The following is a 25,000-nucleotide window of genomic DNA, read 5'->3' on the forward strand; positions in this document are numbered from 1 at the left end:
TGACTAGCATAGAGTACTTCCATAATGGAATTTTTGTTCATCTTCGAAAAAAGAAAAAAAGAAATTATATAATATTATATTTATAACTAGCATGACTACGTTATATTTTCATAATGCAATTTGTGCTCGCGTTTATATATATAAAAAAAACAAAAAATTACATAATATTGAATTTCTAACTAGCATGACTACATTATATACTTCCATAACGCAAATTTCTGTTAATGTTTAAGTGAAAAGAAATTGTATAATATTTCAATTTATAACCAATACGATTAGATGTTATACCAACAATAAGTATAATTTTAATTTCATCAAACGTTAATCTTCGTTTATCAACTCATTTTATAGGAAGAGGGGGGGGAAAAAAAAAGAAAAAAAGAAATAATACGAAACTTATAACATGATTTATAAGTAGTATAATTTAAACTTAACATTAATATTTGGATAATAAACCAACGATTAATTTTATTTAATTTTCATTCAAAAAAAGAAAAAATGAAATAAGACACGTTTACATAACGTGATAGTTATATACGATATAAACTTATAAAAGGGTTGAAGATAATCATTTTAGATAGAAATTTTACTGTTAAACACAAGAAAAATTGAATTTCGCTAAAACTGTGAGAATTCTACAGACATTGTACAACTTGTCGGATCTTTCATTATCTCGCTAGTCGAAACAAACCGTTCGTTAGTGATAATTACACTTGCTTGAAAACCGTTAGACAGACGTAGTACGAGGGAGCGTTTTTGTGCCGTTTTACCCCGTTGAAACGGCACAATGTTGCACAAGACTCGCACGAAACTCGTTATCGACGTTGTTGACCTCGTTCGACGTGAACGTTAAAGAATACATATCTTTCAAACGTAACGCGATAGAATCATTTTCTCCTCGATTTCGTTTCTCCCGTTTTACGAGCCATAACCGACCCCTCCTCGCAAACATAGAATTTAAATGTTCCCTTCTGCCCTTTAAATGGCCAGCGATTTCGTCCGGTCGATCGGCAAATTTCTTGACGATCGAGATGAACAGGAAAAGTATCTCTCTCTCTCTCTCTCTCTCTCTCTCTCTTTCTCTCTGTTAATCTTCCTTCGTGATGGAAGGGAACGGAAATAAAAAAAAAAAAAAGAAGAAGAATGAAAAGGAAAAGGTAAAAGGTCTTTACATGGGATCGATCGTACGGAAAAGGTCAAAGGCACTCGTAGACACCCGGTAGATATGCTCTCGCTTTAGAGCTAAAGTGGGTCAGCAGAGTCACCGTCTATATCGTCGAAGTTAATGGAAAAAAATTTGACAAAGATAGAACGACAAGATCTTTTTTCTTTCCTTTCTTTCTTTTTTTTTTTTTTTTAAATTACTACTATCACCGTTTCGCTTAAGCGAAGCTAATTAAAATTCTATAGGGTTTATTCGATCGCGGTAGATCGTGGTGCTAGATGACACGTCAAGATTATTTCTCTGTGATCATTAACAGGTAAAAAAGAAAGATAGAGATAGAGAGAGAGAGAGAGAGAGAGAGAGAGAGAGAGAGAGAGAGAGAGAGAGAGTAAAAAAGAAAAAAAAAAGAAACACACGTACGCGAACACATATAAAGTTACAAAGTCATACCAGATAACGTGAATTCACGAAAGTAAGATATGCAGAAAAAGGAGAGGGGAGAGAGGTTAAGAAATAATCCAGCCGACGATGATAGAGAGTGAGAGAGAAAGAGAAAGAGAAAGAAAGAGAGAGAAAGAGAGACAGATAAACTATAGGCATCCCCTTTTTCTCGTGGTCATCAATCTTCTCATGTAAATCGCGCATTCGTCTTCGCTCAAGTCATTTATTATTATCTCGCTTTGGATCCTTCTACAGCCCCCCTCTCTTTCTCTTTTTTTTTTTCACTCACACATTTTGGCACCCCTCGTACGAATAAACGACGAGCATTGTGCAGACGTGTTCTATCGGAGCCAAAGCTTGCCATCACACGTGAGCCCGTTACTACGCATATGACTTTTTGTGTATCCTGCGTGAGACACCTTGCAACGAGAAAGAGACAGAGATAGAGAGAAGGAACCGTTTTCTCGAGGAAGTCGTACAAAATGGAATAGTACTTTTCTTCTCTTTTCTACTTTGTTTTCTTTTTCTTTCTTTTCTTTCTTTCTTTCTTTCTTTCTTTCTTTTTTCTTGCTATTTCAAAGATACGATTTATATTCGTGTATCCAACGTTCATCATGGATATTATCAAGAAAGTCTTCTCTTATCCATTTGACTGGAATTGCCGGTGGCTATGAGAGATAGAAGCTCGAAGAAAGGCGAAAAGATGAACGGTGAGATAGATACAGATAGAGAGAGAGAGAGAGAGAGAGAGAGAGAGAGAGAGAGAGAGAGAGAAATAGAGAGAAAAAGAGAGAAGGGAGAGGAACAGAGAAAGCATTCATGTAGATACTCTCTCGTTACATGTGTTTCCTCAAGCGTTTCTCGAATACTCGAGCGCTTAATTGAACGAAACGAAATCTCTCATCTCGAAGTGAGAACTTGCGAACGGATAAACATCGAGTTTTCCGTGGGAAAATCTAATTGCACGGTGGAAACTTTTCGATACGAACGAGATCTCTCTCTCTCTCTCTCTCTCTCTTTTTTTTTTTATTTTACTTTTAAGAGAGTTCTTATTACTTCTATGTAATAAGAATACGTATGTCTAAATATAATAAAGTATGTACGTATCAAAATGAAATTGACTATCGATTGATGAACGTTCGATGACTCGCGAGAAATATCAAATTAGTTTTCAAAAAAGAAGATCAAAATAGTGACTTATGTGCATTATATACAAAACGGGGTAGAAACGGGGAAATCTGTAGACATTCGTTCGAAAGTGAGAGCGTGTCCCATCGAATAACGTTCCTCTCTTCGTTTTCTATTAAAACGTTTCTGACAAATCGATCAACGATGACTCGTAGATATCTCGTTCGATGAAAAATCGGATAGGGATCTCCATTGTATTAAAATTTGTTGCGATTTTGATAATAGTTAAGTACAAGGGTATGTGAGCTAGAAAAAAATTAATTTCTGAGGGTAAGAAAATAAAGAAAAAAAAAAAACAAGAGAGAGAGAGAGAGAGAGAGAAATAAAAAGAGAAAAGGGAGAAGAACCTTCAACGGTCGACAAGGAAAAATTTTTATTCCCTCTACTTCCCCCCTCACTCTCAAAAAAAAAAAAAGAAAAGAAAGAAAGAAAGAAAGAATGAAAGAATGAAAGATCAAAAGCGATGATCGACGATCTCGAATTCACAATAAATTTTTCCTGAAAGCTTTGAAGAATAACAATAGAAAAGAGAGAGAGAGAGAGAGAGAGAGAGAGAGAGAGAGAGAGAGAGAGAGAGAGAGAGAGAGAGAGAGAGAGAGAGAGAGAGAGAGAGAGAGAGAGAGGTAAGCTAGCCAACAGGGCAAGAAAACTATGTTTACCCTAAAAATTATCAGGGTTCGTACATTACCGAGGGTTGTGAACATTATTGAAACGTTCAAATCTCACCTTACTATTTTATGTTTCTTTTTTTTTTGTTTTGTATTTCTTTGCTTTATCTCTTACAATCAAGGACGACGGATACCGTATTTCCGATCTCTTGCAGATAACCATTGAGATGAAAAGAATCGAAGGATATTTTTTCCTTGTTTGATAAACGGCAGGACTCAAGGATAAGAACTGTAGATTTCGTCTCATCGATCTCGTCTCGATCGATAAAACTCGAAAATAAATGCATGTAGGTATATATTATATATATATATATATATATATATATATATATATATACATATATACACATACAGACATCTTTCTCGTTTCCAAGGATTCGAAGGATTTATCGAAGAAACGAGATTGCAATTTTTTATTCTCCGGACGTTCCACGTTTCTGGAATTAATGTCTCTTCCCTGGCGAAGGTCGTACGTTCGTCGGGGATCATTAATCTTTCAATAAGAAATCCTTGGGCTTCCCCCATCGTTTCTGCTTTCTAGGCGTTTACATGCTCTTATAGATTCTTGTTTTTACGAGAAATCGTTAGGGAAACGATAATCCCTCTTTCTCCTTTTCGTTTGCATCGGAAATACATATGGCAAGGTCAAGTAATGATTTTAACGTTATTATTAAAATCGATTAATTTTTCTTTTTCGATCATTTTGCTTCTTTTTCTTTTTTTTTTCGTTTTTCTTTTTTTTTTTCTTTTTAACATTTCTTTCCGAACGATCATTCGTATTAAATTCATTTCTTTTACTACGTGGCTAATTAAACGCTTATTATTATCACACATACATACACATATACGAGATAATATATACGAGGTCAAACAAATTATTTCAATACTATCATAAAATCAATTAATTTTATCCTGATCATATTAACATCATTTTCATGACAAATTCTCTAACAAAAAAAAAAAAAACTCATCGTCCATGAAAACCTACTATCATCTACGCGGTTAATTCTATTCTATAATACTCTTCCTTTAAAATATCTTTAAACATTCAAGATATATCACTCATCTACGAAAAGTATCAAAAATATCGCGATACGTATATTACTATGCATATACGAAAAAAGAAAAACCAAAAAAAAAAAAAAAAGAAAAATATTCTTCGAAGAAAGAAGAAAGTGAATCTTCGATTCACGATCATCACCGAACTATCTGAAATATTTTAATATATATATATATATACGTATTCGAAACAAGAAGAAAAAAAAGAAAAACGAAAAAAAAAAAAGAAAATTCATTTTGAAGAAAGAAGAAAGATGATTTACCGATCACTACCACCGGTTTCCCTATTATATCGGTTTGATAAAAAGCATATCGGTGGTAATCGTCGAAAGGCAATTCTCTGGAGTCCACTTGAAACAGAAGTACATATATATATATATATATATATATATATATATATATATATAGTCTCTCTCTTTCTCTGTGTCTTTCTCTCTGTCTCTCGAGTTCGAACTGGAAGGAGGACGTTTTTCTTTCGAGCGTCGATCGATCGTGCGACCGCGACTCGATTCGTCGCTTTTTTTCTCGGTTGTGCGCTTACAAAACGAGAGCGTATTATGCCTTGACGAAACAATGGTGTACAGAAGTCTCGTAGAGAGCTCACGTGTGGGGCGGCTCTTGCGTCCAAGGACCAGCTGGCAACTGCCTTTGAATCCTCCGAAGAGAAAAATAGAAAAGGAAAGAAATAAGAAAAGGTAGGCCAAGTGCCTAACCGAGTTGATTGAGAATATTATAGGAAGTTTTCTTCGTATATAATAATAATCGAACGTCGGAGAGTATCGATCGTTAGGATCGGTAAAATCAAACTATTCAATGTATTCCTTTTTCTTTTTCTTTTTTTTTTTTTTTTTTCGTAAGTAACGATTACGTGAAATAGATTGGAATTAATATTTTATGTTTTGTAAATTTGATCTATTATTTAAATTATTTTCTTGTGTCAATATAAAATTATAGATGCATTAAATTGTATGTATATTATGTGTATATATATATTTTATTACATTATATTATTATTATATTATAGTATATTTAGTATTATAATATATATATATATATGAGTATAATTATATCACTACAATTTATATTTAAAAAAAAAAAAAAAAAAAAAAAAAAAAAAAAAAAAAAATTTCGGATATGAAGCATCAATTAATATTTCGACGGTAAAACGAAATAAAATTAAACAAATACACACACACACACATACACGCATGCATACATACATACATAACTTCAAAGTTACATAACATTGTAGAGGATTAAATGAAATTAAAGAAAAAAGAAAAATTTCGAAGGATAACGAAAAATATCTGTTCTTTCAACAGCTTTCCGCATTATCTTTTATACGTATAAAAATTTTCATCGATTAAAGAGCAAGAAAATATGTTGAAACGTTCTAAATACTTTTTGATACGTATCTCCGTCTAATTCAAAAGAGCAAAAACCTTGAAAATTCTTGCATCTGTCTACCATAAAGAAAGAGGACATCCGCCGTTTGTCACCTTTCAATTGTATATCTCTTCGAACGTATACGATATAGAATGAAAGAAATAAAGACATTTTCAACGTTTCGTGGTTTTCGTTTATGCTATTTCGCAACAGGACGTCGGAAGACATAGCGAGACTATGCGGGGGTGTGTCATTGCAATTTTTCTCTTACGTCTTAAGAAAGTCGTAGGAAATTCTAAAGCATACAGATTTCTTCCTTTTTTCACGGTTTCTTTTTTCTTTCCCTTTCTTTTCTTTTCTTTCTTTCTTTCTCTCTTGTCCCCGTCGAAACAGGAAACGTCGTCATTTCGTTGCACTAATACTATCTAGGAAGTCATTATTTCCGTTAAACTCTCTTCCTCGGTAAAACAATCCTAATTGTTTCAACCGATAATAACGATAACATAAATAATGATAATAACACACTATCCGATGTAATTATGATATCGTGGGAGTCGTAGGAACGTTCACAAAGAGATATATCCTTTTATCCTTTCTATATTATCAAACAACAAAATGACGATAAAAGATATTCGTCCTGTGATTTTGTCACAAAAATATCATTATACGATTATTCGTGTTCGAAGGAGGTGGGGAAAAAAAAATATATGTATATATATATATATATATATATATATATATATATATATATGAAAGATAGATCGTCTAAAATGCAAAATGCAAAATAACGAAAAGAGACGATGATTATGTAACGGAGAACAGTTAAGTTGGTTTTAATTAAGGAAGCGGGTACCTTATTATTTCCTCGGCCAAGCTCGTTTCGCTGAGCTAAAGGAACAATTAACGACTATACTATATATGCATCTATTCTCTCAAGGATCTCTCGTTTCCTCTTCGTGATGATGCATTAGATCATCGTACGAGAACTTCAAATTTCAATAGTGTATGTATATCAATATCACCGTTATCTAACGTCGATAAAAATTAATCTATATATTTCTAATCTTTAAACCTAAACAAAAACGATCTTTTTCTTTTTTCTTTCTCAAAAAAAAAAAAAAAAAAAGAAAGAAAAAAAAAAGAAAAAAGAAAAAGAAAAAAAGAAAAATCGTTTTTCTTTTCGGTCAAATAAGAAACTATAGATCATTTCTCTCTCTCTCTCTCTCTCTCTCTCTCTCTCTCTCTCTCTCTCTCTCTCTCTCTCTCTCTCTCTCTCTTTTTCTTCAGCCCTTTAACGGTCCGTCCAACTCCTCTCTCCCTCTTCTGTTCTTCTTCTTCTTAGAGACCTATCTTTCCTGGTGATAATTTGCACTGCAAATTACCGAGAAGAAAGGAAAGGCGAGAGAGATTCTAATACAACCAGGCTACGAGGAGCTAGCAGCCTTTCGACGCGGTCATTTTCCGACCGGTAAATTTCCATACAAACAGCACGCCATTACTGTCCTGATGTTCCTTGCTGCTTTTACTGCTAGAGCAGAAGGGTTAGAATCAACTGACTTTTCTCTCCTACCTTCTTTTCTTACCCCTACTTAAGATTTGTTCTTAATCCGAGATCAGAAAGGAAACGAATTCTACGTCGAAGTTGTAAAAACTTCACGAGCAAAAGAGTTTCAAGAACGAAAAATGTTCTGTTGAAAGTTTCAAAGGATTATCAAGGTACGATCGATTTCACTACAGTACGGCGAATTGAGAGTTACATTTTATTCGTACAATGATACGTACTTCTTGGATCATTTTCTTCGTATTTTCTTTTCTTTCTTTTTCTTTTTTTTTTTTTTTTCTTTTTCGTTACTAATATCATGCTTATTCAGAAGAGTTGAAGGGAGTGCGTGACGAAAGAAAAATTTGGAAAGAGGGTAGAAAAAAAAAGGGTGAGCTTCTATTACGATCCTTTTCGATTATCGCTCGGATATCATAAATCAGAACTCTAAAACGTGACTCTGGGTAACAACTCATTCAGAAAAGGGTTTTAACGTTTCTACGAGTCGAATTTCTTCGGTCTATCGAACGAAGACATTTTGACGTAGATAAAACTATATGTAAGTGTATTATTTCCAATAGGTTTTTTAAAGATATGAAAGGATCTATGCTAATGGTTCGTAAATATTAAAAATGATTTGCGTTTTAGAGAGTTAGGGTTGTGTCAGCGTTATTTATTTTTGAAAGAGAAAAATCGATAAGAGAAAGAAAGAGAGAGAGAGAGAGAGAGAGAGAGAGAGAGAGAGAGAGAGAGAGAGAGAGAGAGAGAAGAGAGAAATATCGACGTGGAAGTGTTGGAACGTAACCCTTACATAGACAGAGTCCCTTCGAACATAGAACGAATCCTCTTCATGGTTGGTATAGCGCGTGAGAAAAGGGTGCGAACTTTGACGCTTCCTAGCTAGTAATATTGTTACATAATAGTAGTAATAGTAGTAGTAGTGATGATGGTGGTAGTAGTAGCGTAGTCGAAGATACGTTGTGTCTTTCGTCGGTGATTACGATTTTCCGCTGGTTCGTTATACCGAACGTAAAAAAAAGATCAAAAGGTTAGAAGAGTGAGAGAGATACGGAAATAGATTTTTAGTCCCTCCGACTCGTCTTCCCATCCCTATCGTTACCCTTTTAGCATCATCCACCGTTTGCCTTTTTATTATTTTTCTTGTTCCTTCTCTCAATCTAGTTCCGTGTTTTACCTCGCGAAAAGAGAGACCGTGTTAAGTAAACAGTGTTCGGTCTAATGGAAATCAAATTGAAGTTATAAGAGAGAGAGAGAGAGAGAGAGAGAGAGAGAGAGAGAGAGAGAGAGAGAGAATTCGCGGAAGAAACAACATAGTAAAAAAGACCGGTTTACCATAGTCATCGGGTACCCTTCGTTTTCTTTTTCGAATTACTAACCAAAACGCCATAGCGGAGAGTCCCTCATTGGCTCTCTTCCTTGGGATTAAAAACTCTACGGTGAACTATGAAAGGGTTGAGCTTGTTTGCTTTTTCGAGAAAGCCAAACGCACGCTGGTGCCTTTGTCAAGAGTACCTAGCGTACAATAGCGTTTGTCAAGAATTCCATTCTTCTGCTGACCAAGTGTGGCCGAGCATGTTAGGATTGTTATTACATGAATCATTTTCGCGTGGTAACTTGTTAGTTATATACAATACATACATAGATACATAAATACGTCGCTTAGTATCTTCGATTGTGACAATCGTATCGATCGAATTCAATGAAATCAAATCGAAAGAAATTCTTTGAGATATTTATGGAAGGATGAAAAAGTGGCGCTACGAGACAGTCGGAGAAAGAGAGGGAGAGATAGAAAGAAAGAAAGAAAGAAAGAGAAAAAGAAAGAGAGATTTTAAAACTCGATTCGTTGACGATTCAATCCAGGCACGACCCTACAAAAGCGAAGCAGATCGAGATAACATTGTCGCGTGATTTTTCGTTGACTAGCATTGTACCGGCACACAGCTGGTCAAAGGGTTGGTATCGCCATTACGTCGATTTTGCCCCTTGATTCTCGAAGGAGCAACCCTATTCAAGAGAAAGAGAAAGAGAAAGAAAGAAAAAAAAAGACAGATATACGATATATAGAGAAGAACAGCTTCGTAACTCTTACCATTGAAAAATTAATTGTCCCACACCGGTTTACCGATGCCAACTTTTTACCACCAAGTGGTAAGTGAGACACTTACCACTCGACTTTTATTATTTAACGGGACTAGATTGGATACTTAACCATTAATAATAATCGTTAAAGATGAAAAGAAATTAGAGAAAATAAAAGACCGTACGAAGAAAACTAATAGAAACAAGTTTCTAAGCACATACATACATATATACATATAGAAATACTTACATACGTTTATACATACATGCATATATATATATATATATATATATATATATATATACATACATACATATACGAGCTTTATGGAAATCCAATTTTCTCCGTGGGTCTCTTTGCATTTCTTTCATCCGATAACGTTTTGCAGGGTGAAGATAGAATGGATCTTAAGGGGTGTAATTCGATGCGGGGATTAGGGCAGTCCGTTTAGGAAACATCTAATTGACGTTGGAAGCTGTTGGATACCATGACCGTTGGAGGAACGATTTATCGTAGCGAGAAACAACGATTAGGGACGAAGGAAGAAGCAAGGAAATAAGCTTTCCGTTCACCGTGGGCGTGTACGATACTATATATCCCCCTATATATATATATATTTTTTTTTTAAAGCTACAAGGCTAGACCGCACAAAAGGTGGTTGATTTTTCGTTCGAAAAAGGGACTCGCTACGGTTCCGTGAAATTACATGGAATGGCGTACTCTGTGAAAAAGAAGGAAAAAAAAAGGGTTGCTACGAACCCTGCATATCGACGAGAATCGACTAAATGCATTTTCTTCCTTCCTCGTGTAGGTAGATATAGGTATAAAGGTATATAAGGAAGGGTATATAAGAGGGGACAGGGGGTAAACCTAAAAGAAGGACTTCGAAGTGACGCAGCTGCTGCAGACGCCTTGCTTTCTTGCAATTATTACACAAGGGTTACACATACGTGGTAACACTACTCTTTGGATAATGAAAGCTATGGTGTCAGGAGAAGCACATGATTTGCCTACCATGTACGAAGCTTCATACAAATTGTTTCTTCTTAGTTTTTCTTTTTTCTGTTTCATTTTTTTTTCTCTGTTCACTCCTCCTTTCGAAATCATTAGCTACAGCTGTTCCTCTTTCTCGATCTTCCAACAGGATTTTACTGTCAACACTGTATTTTTTTTTCCTTTTTTTTTATGAGAGAGAGAGAGAGTGAGAGAGAGAGAGAGAGAGAGAGAGAGAGAGAGAGAGAGAGAGAAAGAGAGAGAATCATGAATAAATGAACCTGTCGAAAGAAGCTCCTGTTAGTTTTCGTTTAACTACGAAGAAGAAAAATAAGACAGAGAGAGAGAGAGAGAGAGAGAGAGAGAGAGAGAGAGAGAGAGAGAGAGAGAGAGAGAGAGAGAGAGAGAGAGAGAGAGAGAGAGAGAGAGATAGTAACGATGAATAGATCGATTCGAATAATTAAGAATGATTAAGAAAAAATATATATGTATTATTCCCCTCTGAGGAAACATCCCTCACGATATCTCGAAAACGTTCTCACAGAATCCGTCCAGACATCCTGTCGGTTCATCATAGCTCGTGACGTCAGTGTCGCTCTTGCAACGATGTTACACAGAGCATCGATGCACGTGTGTCAAAAGAGAGAAAGAGAGAAAGAGAGATAAAGAAAGAGAAAGAGATAGAGACAGAGAGGTGGAGAGATAGAGAGGTGGAAAGAAAGAGAGAGAGAGAGAGAGAGCGGGAAAATTTTTCTACAAGACTATGAGAGAAGACCAGTTCCTGCAGCAAAGAGAAAGAGAGAGAGAGAGAGAGGCTGGTTTTCGAAAAGAAGGCGCCAAGGAGGACGAAACTTCCGACGACGGCCATTAATTTGAATATTTAAGAGACAACGAGAAGATTGAACTCTCTCTCTCTCTCTCTCTCTCTCTCTCTCTCTCTCTCTCTCTCTCTCTCTCTCTCTCTCTCTCTCTCTCTCTCTCTCTCTCTCTCGTTCTCTCTCTCTCGTTCTCTCTCTTTTTCTTTCATAAATAATGAAAAAATATAGTTTGATAAAAATCGACCTTCGATCATTATTCGCATTTGCCAAGGCGACAGATAATAGCTTATCTAAAAACATGAAGGAAGGAAGAAGAGTCTTATGGATTAAGGTTGGCTAGTCTATTTATCTTTCTTTTTCCAACAAGTAACATAAGCGACGATGGTTCACGACGATATAAATGCAACACGATAGTTCTGGGTCAACGCGATACGTATAAACCACGAATCGGGACAACTATGTAATGATTTAACGTAGGATAGACGAAGAAAGAAAAAGAGATAGATAGAGAGAAAGGGAGAGAGAGAGAGAGAGAGAGAGAGAGAGAGAGAGAGAGAGAGAAATGAGAAAGAGAGAAAGATAGAAAAGACGCATTAGACTTCATAATAATGGGGATCGCAGTTAAGTGGGTTGAATTCCTATCGACTCTCGATCCCGTTTGCGTCACGCTACTTCGATTATGCGATTTAACGCACGACGAGATTAGCGGTATTTTTTTATTATTACATTGTTTTTCTACATCTGAAACTCCATTGTAATTTTCCAATTAATTCCATTAAATTTACGACGTCAGATAAAAAGTAAACGAATAATTATTTTACAAGATCGTCTTTCAACGAAATAAAAACGTTCAAACTTCGGGAAAAAAAAGAAAGAGAGAGAGAGAGAGAGAGAGAGAGAGAGAGAGAGAGAGAGAGAGAGAGAGAGAGAGAGAGAGAGAGAGAGAGAGAGAGAGGGAGAGATTAAACGAAATAACTTTCGTTTCGTTTAATAAGAAATCATTAATCATTGGTAAGAACATTTATTAGGAAATAATCTTCATCGTTGGTAAGAGAATGTTTTCATTCAGAAAATAAATTGAAATAACGATTTAATTTCTTAATGAAAAAAAAGAACAAAAAAAAAAAGAAAAGAAGAAGAAAGAAAGAAAGAAAAAATTGTACTTTTAGAATTACGTAAACGTAATGAAGTACCACGTTCAATAGTAACAAGTGGACGAAGAACTAACTAACTAACTAACTAACTAACTAACTAACTAACTAACTAACTAACGAATAAACGGAAGGAGAGAGACGGAAGAAAAAGAACGTACCAGTGGATTCATGGATCGTTCTACTTATCCTCGGCTTGTATAGCGGCGAATGGCCGCTTAGTTAACCCACAAAAAAAAGTCTGCCTAGCGGTTGGATAGGAGAGCGTGCAGCCTTGCTGAAATATAACGAGCGCGCGAGTTGCATCGAAGGTGGCTGGCTCGTTATTGGAATCATTCCAGTTCTCTACGTATATGTAAGAAACACGTACACTCTAACACGTAAATAAGTACTTAGTTACACCAGAGTAAGCGAGAGAAAAAGTGCTAACTTTTTATCCTTTTCTTTTTTTTTCCTTCCTCCTTTTTCTTCTTCTTCTTCTTTTTTTTTATTTTCTCTCTTTCTCTCTTTCTATTTTCTTCTTCTTCGTTATGTGTAACACGCCACGTGTTATGCGCTTATGCTCCCATCTTACTAATAACATAATGCTCCATAGTAATTTAATGTCTTATTCGCAAAGTGAGTCGCTACGTCGAGTTAAATTGCTCCTCGTTACCAACGAATTTCGTATTGCATGCATATGTCTATCTATCTATTTATATACATATACATATATATATATATATTTTTATTTATTTATATTTATCTACGTGTGTGTACTTACGACGCTCGACATATTCTCGTTCACGTAATTACATCGTGAAAAACGAGGACGACGAATATCAGGTGGGATTAGAGCGAAGAACGAAGAAAATCGCTTCCTCGACGATAACGACAACGTACACGACGACAACGGCAAAGGAAATGGAACGCATACGATACTCCTCTCTCGTCCTTGAGATAGCATTGAGTTTGGTGAATATCGATCAAACGCAGCGATTATTGCCACTTGCTGACTCACAAGAACGCTTTGAATTAACAACGACGATAAAGATTACACATTGTCAATTCGAATATTTCTTTAAGAAAGAGAACTATTAAAGCATGTTTTTTTCTTCTTCTTCAATTTTCCAACATATTTCTAATCTACGATCTTACGTCTCAACATTCTCGATCTTATCGATCCGTAATTCCATTCTTTTTTTTTTTTTTTATTTATTATTTTCTTACATTCTATAATTCTTTTCGAAACGATACGACTTATATCTTCCTTCTTTTTTTTTCTTTTTATTCCATACACGCTAGACTCGAGTCAGCTGTTTCTCTATCTTTCGATTCAACCGCCATCAAAATCTATCGACTATCTCCTTTCAAGATCTTCCTCCTTACTACTTTGCCCTTCTTTTCCCTTCGATCCTATTCACTCCACAATTCTTGATTCCTCGAACCTTGCCCATTTCGTTTTCGGTTTCTCTTCACGTTCTCATAATCCCATAAAAGAAAATATCAAAGAATATATTTTAACGTTATAACTTTAACATACTTATCTTATCCTCGTATGACTATATAAAACCTAATTTTTTATTATTTCTTATATAAGTGGGCTTACGTTTTCTCTCTTTGTTTTTGATTTTATACGAACGTAAAGAAAAAAAGACACCCGTTATAGTCTCTCTTTCTCTCTCTCTTTCTTAAATATAGAGAAAGAGAAACGAGAGACCATTTCCTGTTCACATAACGCGTATACACATATACACACACACACACATATTTACGTTATTCCCATCAGCTGTTCGACGACGACACGCCCGAAGATCCTCTTCGTACAAAATGAATTTGGACGTTTCTTCTCGAAGTTTTATCTCTCTTTCTCTCTCCTTCTTATGTTCCCCCTTTATCTGTATCTCCTCTATCATTATCAACCCAATGACCTGGCATGCAAGATGTTTCCCATCTACAGAGTTAAACCAATCATCCGAGAGTACAGTCAGTTAAAGAAAATTTGCTCGAAAGCTATTTTGTATTATATATATATATATATATATATATATTATCATTTCAGAAGAATGATCATTCATTTTTGAATGTTTTTGTACATGATCACATCACGTGTGTCTCTATATTCGTTCTTAATTACTCCTGCGGTCTTTTTAATCGTCTTTCGTTTAGGAGACATATTGTGTACTCGTAAATGTCACAATTTTTTAGATGATGTATTTACACACAACACACACACACATACATATATATATATATAACGTAATATGTCGACAGATATCTAGATATGTATATAAAAAGAAAGGAGATGCAGAAACAAGAAAGAAAAGTTCCCGACGGGTAGTTTAATTCGTTCCAAGAGGATACTTTCTCCTTCCATCTCTTGCGATCTCGGCAACGTACCAACGAACTTTCTTCGCACTTTTTCTCCTTGGCCAGCGGACAAGACGAGGGCGTCTAATTGCGCCCACTTGAGAGACTCGCAGACTCCTTGTCAAGCGTCTCTAATTAATTTGTGTATGTATATACGCGACGATGAAAGCAAGAAAGAAAGAAAGAAAGAAAGAAAGAGATAGAAAGAGAGAAAGAAAGAGAAAGAGAGAAGTAACGCACGTGCTCGAGAAGAACCATGTCCGGTTCTAAGTGCTGGAAAGCTTGAGAAAAAGCATAGTCGACGTGATATCTTGTCGAGGAATTCTCGAATACAAAACATTGCTTGGATAAAAAGAAATATTGAAACGATAAATAATATCCCATTTAATAATCAAAGAAAAGACAAGAAAAAAGAGAGAGAACAAACGAAAAGAAACATTTATCAAGGTTTTGTCGACTAATTAAAAATTCTAATGGTATATAAAGATATAGAATATCGATTTAGTTTCTATAGGAAACATGTGTAATTTTGAAGTTATACGGTTAGACATTTCTGATTTTTTTTTCTTTAATTATATTTCATTTTGTCGACACTTCATTTCGCATCTATAATTTTTCATATTTTTTTTGCATCGTTTTGTTTTTTATAATTGTTGGAATATCTCGCTAATAACGATATAATTACAGTGTTACTTAGATTATTATATATTATTATATTTATTAATAATTTTATTATCTCTATTTAGACTAATATATAAAATTGCTAGTAAATAAACTAATAAACTATTTATTAGATCTATTACATACTATATATATATATATATTTGAACTATCATATATAATATAATATCATTATTATATACACAATACTGATGTAATTATATAATATATATATACCTGTATGTATACTAGTACATATAAGGGATATTATAACTTTCTCATTACATAACATTCTTTCATAAATCCTGATAAAAATTTAAGTTATAAATGATTAATAGTATATATTAATGTTAATGAGTAACTTAAAAAAAAAAAAAATAAATAAATAGATAAAAAAAGGGAAAAAAAATCGTATACGTTCGTCGAGAAAATTTTTCAACAACACTTTCGACTCGTTAGAAAATCTATTAGATACACCTAATCGAGAATGGAGCGCTCTTCCATACGAGAGAGTCCTCGGATCTCGTAGATCCTGGATCGCGCTTACTTAGAGATGTCGGGCGCGCACGACTCCGACGAAGCATTTTCACAACCGCTTTTCCCTCGACAAGAAGACTGGTTGCTGAAGACTTGGTTGGTCTGTCGGTCTGTCGGTCTGTCGGTCGTTCGATCGATCGTTGTATCGGAGTTGAACCCGGTTCGACGTGCTGTTCTACGTACGATTCTCTTCTGCACAATCTTCTTCTTCACATCTTCTATCCTTTTCTTACTGACTACCTAGAAATCCGGCTTAAAGGGGTCGCGACAGAACGATTGTCGATAGGATCGAAGAAAAAATGATGGATAAACGTTGGGAAAATGTTTGCGTGTCTCTTATCGTTTAACTGATAGCTATGTATGTATGTATGTATGTATGTATGTATGTATGTATGTATGTATGTATGTGTGTGTGTGTGTGTATATAACATAATGAGAAGAAGACGATGAAAGAGAAAGAGAAGGAGAAGAAGAAGTTTATTGTTATGCGAAAAGAAAGTTGGGGACGGAAGAATCAACGTTCGAAAAATAAGGAAAGAAGATAAAAAAGAGAAGAATAAAGATAAATAAGAAAAATAATAAATGAAATCATGATAATAATCAAAAACGATGAAACTTTCCAAGAGAGAGAGAGAGAGAGAGAGAGAGAGAGAGAGAGAGAGAGAGAGAGAGAGAAAGAACGAAAGGTTCCTGTTACGAGACAAGAATATTGTTATAAATATAACAAAGTATTCGACTTGAAAAGGCACTCGTAAACGTAAATCGATTACTTTACGAAGTCTTGCTTATTCTCATTCGAAACTCGCAAACACAAAGTATATATATATATATATATATATACACATACATACATTCATAAATAAATACATATATATATATATATATATATATATATAACGGATATTTGTATCTATAGCTAGGACTGATAAGGAGCAATTCTTGCGAAAGATAAAATTGTTTCTTACCTCCTCTTTCTTCTCCTTCTCTTATTTCCATCTTCGTATCGATTTTGTCAATCGAGTGCTTACACACGTGCAATATGTGCACTTATATATATACATACATATATATATATATATATATATATACGTATTACACACACACACACATATATATATATACACATAAATATATATGTAGGTATGTATCGTAGAATATCGTTTATCGAGAGTACGATGTTTTAGAATCGAAGGAAGGAACGAAAACGCGTGCCCAACGTATCCGTGATTTATAGTCTTAAATGGTAAATGGCACGCGAGAAGCTCGAACGCGCTCGAATCCCAAATACGTGTAAAAGAAGACCGTCGAGCGTTTAGTGAAAGGCAGAGATCGAGTCGTTTGTGGCCGAGATTCGAATCGAGCGACAACGAACCTACCCTAAGTCACGACGACGATCGTCGACGTGCGTTTAACCTATTCGAGCGGAACACCTCGCATATATTTTATATATATATATATGTGTGTGTGTGTGTGTGTGTGTGTGTGTTTTTGTATACATAAACAGTGTATATATACTACGACGGTCGAAGCAAAGTTAAGAAATACAACATAACGCATAGTTTATATACAAACAAACACATATATCTAGAAACACGTACAATATACATACATATCTTCGATAGAAATCAATAAGAGATATCTCGATCTGCTTTATCGATTACTTTTTTCGAAAACAACACTCTCGTATTGGACTTTGGAAGAAGACACGACCGACTGACTGTTAATAATCTTCTGACCAAGGAAAGAGAATGCGATCGGACAAGATTATTATTATTGCCAATCAGGATGAAAGAATTTCGTTTCGGCAATCGCGAATCGATTCGAAGCCTTCGATCGATCGCCTTCGAACCTACACGGATCATTTTGATCCGTATACTACGACACGAGGAATTTCGATTAATTCATCAGTCAATGAAACACGAATTAATATATTTATGTACGTGTGTTAATACTGATAGAACACGATCGAAATAATATTTCGAGTTGGTTAATAAGAACGAATAACTTTTGAGCGAGTTCTTTTAAATATCTTTTCAGATAATTCAAACTTTATCCTTTGTAGTTACTTACGTGTCATTTAAAGAGAAAGCTTCTTCGTATGCTGACTAATACGGTGAAGATCCTCTTGCTCTAATTTTTTCTTTTAATAGAAAAAGAAAGAAAGAGAGAGAGAGAGAGAGAGAGATGCTTTGAGGATTACTCCCTTTAAACGTGTAATACCAGCATGGACAGTATTTCTCAGGAGGTTTCATATCAAAAGGGCTCATCTCTCTCTTTCTCTCTCTCTCTCTCTTCGCTTTTTCTCTCTCTTTCACTCTTTCTGAAGACGTTCAAAGGAAGTATACGATCAAATAGGGTAGAAGCGTATCTACAAGCGCATCTTAATCCCCGGTCGTAGCTAGTTTTCATCAATGGCACTTGTGGAGCGTGGTTAATTCCACAGTGTGCTTTAATTTTCTATCCTATTTACAACATCGAAATGCCTTACCTAAGGATCTAAATCCAAGGAAACTGGTACTCGACGATTAAATACATCCAGTTATATATATATATATATTATACAAATTATTATACAAAAATCAGGTTTCGATACTTTCAAAATTCGAATGATTGATCGATTGATAGAAGAAAAAAACAAAAAAAAATAAAAAAGGCAAAAGATAGAAAAGAAAGAATGAAATATTAAAGAGAAAGAAATTCGATCGAAGAAGTATCGATCGTAATATACAATCGAATCTCCATGATGAGAAATATCTACTCGTTTGGGATCCTCTTCTCTTGGTAGCACTCTCGCACCTTGAAATCCAGTTTTATTGGCACTCCTTGGGTATATACACGTCGAAAGTGTGAAGCGTGTGTCACATTTGCGTACGACGCTCGTGTGTCGTGTCTGTTTCTTTCTCTCTTTCTCTCTTTCTCTTTTTCTCTCTTCGTGGGGTTCTTAAGGGGGTCCCATGAGCTATTTACGGAGACGCCATGTCCCTCACACTGTCACAAAGACTTCTTTTATACTCTCTCTCTCTCTCTCTCTCTCTCTCTCTTTTTCTTTCTCTATTACTCCTGCTACGACTCTCATTCCGCGAAAAATCATCAGAAACGAAAGAGGGAAGGTAGAAAAGGACGTGGTGACGAATCAACGTCTTTAGAAGAAGAGAAAGAGACAGAAGCTTGGGAGATCGAAAAAAAAAGAAACGTTCGAGATGAAACAAGAGTATTTAAGCTTCCATGAAAGAGAAAGAAAGAGAGAATAGTGCTTTTGAAAACACCCTTCGACCCTGAAATTGGAGCACACGCGGTAATGCTTTCGATCGAATCTAGTATCTACTCTCTCTCTTTCTCCTTCTCTCTCTCCCTCTCTCTCTCTCTCTTTCTATTTCTTTCTTTTTCTTTTCTCTTCTTTTTATTTTGTTACGAGAATCCTTCACCAACTATACTCTCGCTCACGGAAAAATAGGCAAATTCGTTTCTGTTACAAATTTACGCTCGATTAAATGTCCGATATAACTCGCACTATTAGAAACGAGGAATCGAAAGTTCCATTCTTGTAAAGCGTTGTTCCATCGTGAGAAAGTTACTGATTTATTGAGAGGAAATTTAACTTCTTTTTTTTTTTTGTTTTCTTTTACTTTCATCCTTTTCTTTTCTTCTTCTTCTTCTTCTTCAAAAATCGACCCGTTTTTTGTCTCTCTCTCTCTTTATTTTTCTATCGCAAAAGATTACAATTTTCGTTTGTATAGGTGTACGTGTTCAAGCGTGTTCATACATATATATATATATATGTACATACATATAGAAATATATCGCGATGAAATAAACCTGGCGATAAATTATGCAAATTTAACGCGACACGTGCCTCTCCATGGTTTCTGAATAAGAAGGTTTGTACTGGCAAGCACTGAAACGAAATCGATCGATTCGGTAAAAGAGAGATTTTCGATTCTTCTACGTATTTTATTGCTAACGTTATCGCAACGCAAATAGCTAATATATCTCGATGGATCGAATTCTTTCCTCTACGAATCTTCGTCGTTTCGTTACGAAAGAACTTGCTCATCTTGCAAGTTTCTTTTCTTTTTCCTTTCCTTTCTTTCTTTTTTTTTTTTTTTCTTTCTCTTCCTTTCTACCATCAAAACTTATAACGTTCTAGCTCAGTTGTTACAGGCATCCGTTAGAAAGTAAAGAAACCTATGGATTTCTTCCTACGAATCGTTCGTACCTCTACGATTTATGATACGCTCCTTTGGTTACTAACAAAAACTGGTAATCTCGTTGGGTGAACAAAATCAAGCGAAGTATCCAACTAGTTTTATAGAATACTCAAGTACTCTTCTTCTAAATTGATATACATAGATAGCTAGGTATCGGGGAATATCAAAGAAATTGGAGAATATAAAAGATGTATAAAGAAATTTATTATCCTGATAAATTATTCTTTAATTATTTATAGAAATAAAGAGAAAACAAAAAAAAAAATGAGAAAGAAAAGAAAAAAGAAACGAATAACTTTTTCACAAAGCACGCGAAGCAATTGCTCGTTAATATAAAAATATGTTTCTCGTGATATAAAAATATGACATCGTCAATTTAAAAAAAAAAGAAAAACAACATTTTTCCTTCGCCTAGATTTAAAGAAGAAAAAGAAGAAGAAGAGGAAGAGAAAGAAAAAAAAAATAGAGAAATAGAGAAAGAGATAGATAGAAATTTGTTGGATACCGAAGTCGAAGGTGCGACTAAGTGGAAAATCTAAGGTCGATCGGGGATCACCCGTTAGAAGTGAAAGGGTTGGCCAGTATTAATCGTATCTGCGGGGTGAAAAGGCAGGTATATAGTGGCAGTAAGTAAAACCAGCACGGCTTTACCTACTAATAGGCTCAACTCACCTGCTTTCCTTTTACTGTATCTTGACCTGCGCGGTAAAACGATGGTATTTAGGTACTCCACTTTTGCTACAAAATTAAACGATCCTAATAAGATTCCTTAACGTTTATGGTCATTTGGTACGTTGCTACTCGAACCGGAAATTGTCTATCTCGTGTCATTTGCTTTTTGTTAGAATCACGATTAAGGCAAATTGGCGCGTGGGATTTGACGATAACTTTTCGAGTTACTTCTATGTTATCGGTATGATTCATTATTTGTATATTCGAATAGCAGCAGACGCTTCAAACTAAATCGTAACTCTAGAATCTAAGGAATAAAATTACTGCTGGCCAATCATCGACTCAAATATATCTTACAGAGATTATTTCCACGTAGAATTAATGCAGCTCGTGCGTTCTCCCTGCTAAATTGATCTTGCAGAAATCGATATTATACGTCGAATATCTAATTATGCATCTAAGAAATTAGATACATCCGATATGACTTACAAAAATTAAATACAAATCTGTTTTCGAAGATGAAATCAAAAAGTTATAAAATATCCGAGACATTATTAATGTCTTCGACGAAGATACGAAGTAGTTTTTTCATTTCTTCGAACAGAGGACGTTGATAAATCGATTACTCTGTTTCTAATATATTACGAACCTTCATCGTTACTAATTTGTAACAAAACACAAATCTATACTTTAATCTACATTTACTCGTACATGCACAATATTCTTAATAATAAAGCAAGAATTTAATCGATCATAAGAATGTCGATTAACATAATCGATAAAATATTATGAAGTCATACAAAAATCAAGATTATCATTCATAAATGATATTACCCCGATGAATGAGACAAGACGAACGAATAGTATTACTTACACAATTTACAAAAAAGAAATAAATATAAATAAAACAAAAAAAAAAAAAACAAAAAACAACAACAACAAAAAGGAATATCTAAAAAAGATTCTACTTTCATCGACGAACGAACGAACGAACGAACGAACGAACGAACAAACAAACAAACAAAAAAAACAAGAAGAAGAAAAGAAGATACTAAAAGTAGTGAAAAAGATTCATGGTAAAGAAGCCAGTCGAGATCCCTGACATTAAGAGAGCGGTTGGTAGTATCGGGATAGGTGTCAGGGCTACTATGTAAGTACTTCGATACGGGGAACAACAAAAAAGAAAAAAAAAGGAAAAGAAAGAAAGAAAAAAGAAGGGGACCATGGAACAAGGAGAAATGAGGGGGGAAAAAAGAAAAAAAAAAGGAAAAGAAAAAAAGAAAAGAAAAAAGGACATCTCTCGACGCGAGAACCACCGCGTCGAGAGACATTTCCCGCTTGTCACCTCCACTCGTCGCCTCGTTTTCACGTCCAGCTTGCCTCCTACCCTCCCCCCTGGTCGCTGGATAACCGCATAAAAGTATCCCGTTACCACGGTAGCCCAGATACCGGATTACGGAGCACGAATTGTCAATCGTGTGCGACGAACGAGACGAGACTTTAAAAGGCCTTTCAAAGGTTGCATGAGAGAGAAAGAGAAAGAGAGAGAGAGAGAGAGAGAGAAGGAGAGAGAGAGAGAGAGAGAGAGAGAGAGAGAGAGAGAGAGAGAAGATTACGATCAAAGGATATCATCTTGAACCATTTGGAAAATCAACGGAATTTGTGAAAGGGAAGGTTCTTAAAAACATTGACGGGAGAGGGTCGGAAGACATATTCGTTGAGCACTATGATATTTAAATGTCAAAGTAGCAGGATCGTCTTCTAACTAAGGGTTAAAGTACTTACACGTCACGGATAGAATACAAGTTAAAGGATTATCGTTTTAGATTAGGATCGGAGATTAGAATGAATTCTATTTTAATTATACGAATTCTCTCTCTCTCTCTCTCTCTCTCTCTCTCTCTCTCTCTCTCTCTCTCTCTCTCTCTGTTGTTTTTTTTTTCTTTCTCTTATTACATATGAAGGTATGATGTAATTAGAAATTTATCGGATTTATTGGAATTGTAAGAATGGTAAGTCTCGCGACGCTTATAGAAAAACGATTAATCGATAATTCGTTCGAGTTTATTTCGGAACTCTCCCTCTTTCTCATTATTGGAAAATCTGTGGTATTGGAAATAATAATAGAAGAATTCAAAGAAGAGACGAGAATGGTCGTTGTTGAGTTAGAAGTCGATAAGACTCTGTAATGTCGTAATAAGTAGGATCGTATGAATCACGGGGTCGGTAATGTCAGGATCGGTAAATCTCAGTGAACGGAGAGTTTACATACAATTTTCCTTCATCTCTCTTTCTCTCTTCGGCGTATCAAAATTGTAGTGTGTATTATAATTGAGTTACGTCTGTGGTATCACTGAATCACCTTTAAACGTTCTCCTCGTCATTTGGAGTCTAAAATAATTTCTAAACTCTTTTTTCTTACTTCTTCATTTGTAAATTATCAAGTCCTTATTACTTGATAATTTGTTTAAATAATAATTGATTACTATGATAATTTGACTACATGGATTTATACCAATTAACTTAATTCAATTAATCATTGCATTGTGAATTGGTAAAATGAATCATTTATGTTTGACGTACATGTATGTTGACTCTTCACATCAGCGGATATATTCTTGAAATGTTGTATCTATATTATTTAAAATAATATTCAAGTTCTTTCTCTTCTTCTCAATTTCTTAATTAGTAATTATATTTGAAGTATTACATGGATTAATGCTAATTAACTTAATTCTATTATAGATTTACAGATTATGCATACAATGAATGAATACCTTCTTTAAATGTCGGCTTTATTATTCAGAATAAATTAAAAAATTTTTCTTCTTCCTCCTAATTTCTAAATCAGTAATTAAGTCGTAACTATTACAAGAATTAATGCTAATTAACTTAATTCTATTATGGATTGGTAAGTTGAGTTACTTCTATTTATAGGGTTACATATACCTAGACGATCTAAAAAAGAGAAGAGCAACTTTTATGATTTTTTTTTGTATTTTATTTTATTTTATTAATAAAAAATCATTAACCGTACGTGGCAATGTGTGATATGAAGAATATTTTCCATCAAAAAAATTAAAACGATCCGTTATCTTCTGATTGTTGTCGATACAGAACCACGCAGTGTCGTTTTGTACAGCTCCATCAATATTTTCTCAAAGTATTATCAAAAATTAAAAAAGAAAAGTATCAAAAAAGTATATAAAAAAAAATCAGTCCTTCACGAAGTATTTGTAATATTCTCATTTAATAAAAAAAAATATGACTGATCGAATTTTCCCATGAGATTTTCGATAAAAAATAGTTCTTTAATGATTAAGAGAAAAGCAAAAAGAAAAAAAAAAAGAAGAAGAAAAAAAAAAGAATTATTGGCTTTGAAAAAAATTATATCAGAAGTAATCGTACCAAATTTCAGTCAAATCGGCTCAGTCATTTCTAGAATATCATTTTGCATCGATTTAAAAAATACATTCGCGATAACAACGTTTAAAGTTCAAGATAAATATAATATCGAACTCGATAGGGTCGATTTCAAACTGCTATAACTTCGTCAATTTCAGGAATTCTCTAATAAAATTATCAAATAATATGTTTCTTAAAGAATAAAAAGATATTTTTCTGCAAAATAAATTTTTAAAAGCATTAAGTAGGTTTTTAAACAATTCCTCAATGTTTGCAGACTCATTCAGATTCTTTAAACGATGTCTTTATTATTTAAAATATAATTTTTAAAAAAATCTCTCTTTCGTACTTTTAACATCCATATTAATAACTTTCCGTGTTAATACGTTGACCATTACGTGAATTCATATTAATTTGTTTTTTTTTTCTTTTTCTTTTTTTTTTAACGAAAGAACGTGTAACATATTCAAGATCGAGAAAAGGACGAGATCGACGAACTCTTCGGCATTTCGGCCTTTCGAATCCTCATTATGTCAAAGAATGTTAAGCGTTCTCCAAAGTGATATAGGTAAGTACGCGGTTCTCGGTCTCGCCATTTCTTTTTGAAACGAATATACCATGGCTATCGTATTCTATCTCGCTGCGGTTATCAATCA

The 25,000-nt window shown here is 34.5% G+C and overlaps 2 protein-coding genes across 2 annotated transcripts in view; one reads left to right on the top strand and one right to left on the bottom strand.

Annotated features, from left to right (window-relative positions):
* LOC122638059 (chromatin assembly factor 1 subunit A-B) overlaps positions 1-25,000 on the top strand; it is a 111,040-nt gene that overhangs the window by 21,263 nt on the left and 64,777 nt on the right. The window lies entirely within an intron of this gene.
* The window catches only part of LOC122638035 (uncharacterized protein DDB_G0287625-like), a 40,441-nt gene that overhangs the window by 13,982 nt on the left and 1,459 nt on the right, over positions 1-25,000 (bottom strand). The window lies entirely within an intron of this gene.

The sequence above is a fragment of the Vespula pensylvanica genome, chromosome 1 (assembly GCF_014466175.1).
Source record: "Vespula pensylvanica isolate Volc-1 chromosome 1, ASM1446617v1, whole genome shotgun sequence".
Classification (NCBI taxonomy): domain Eukaryota; kingdom Metazoa; phylum Arthropoda; class Insecta; order Hymenoptera; family Vespidae; genus Vespula; species Vespula pensylvanica.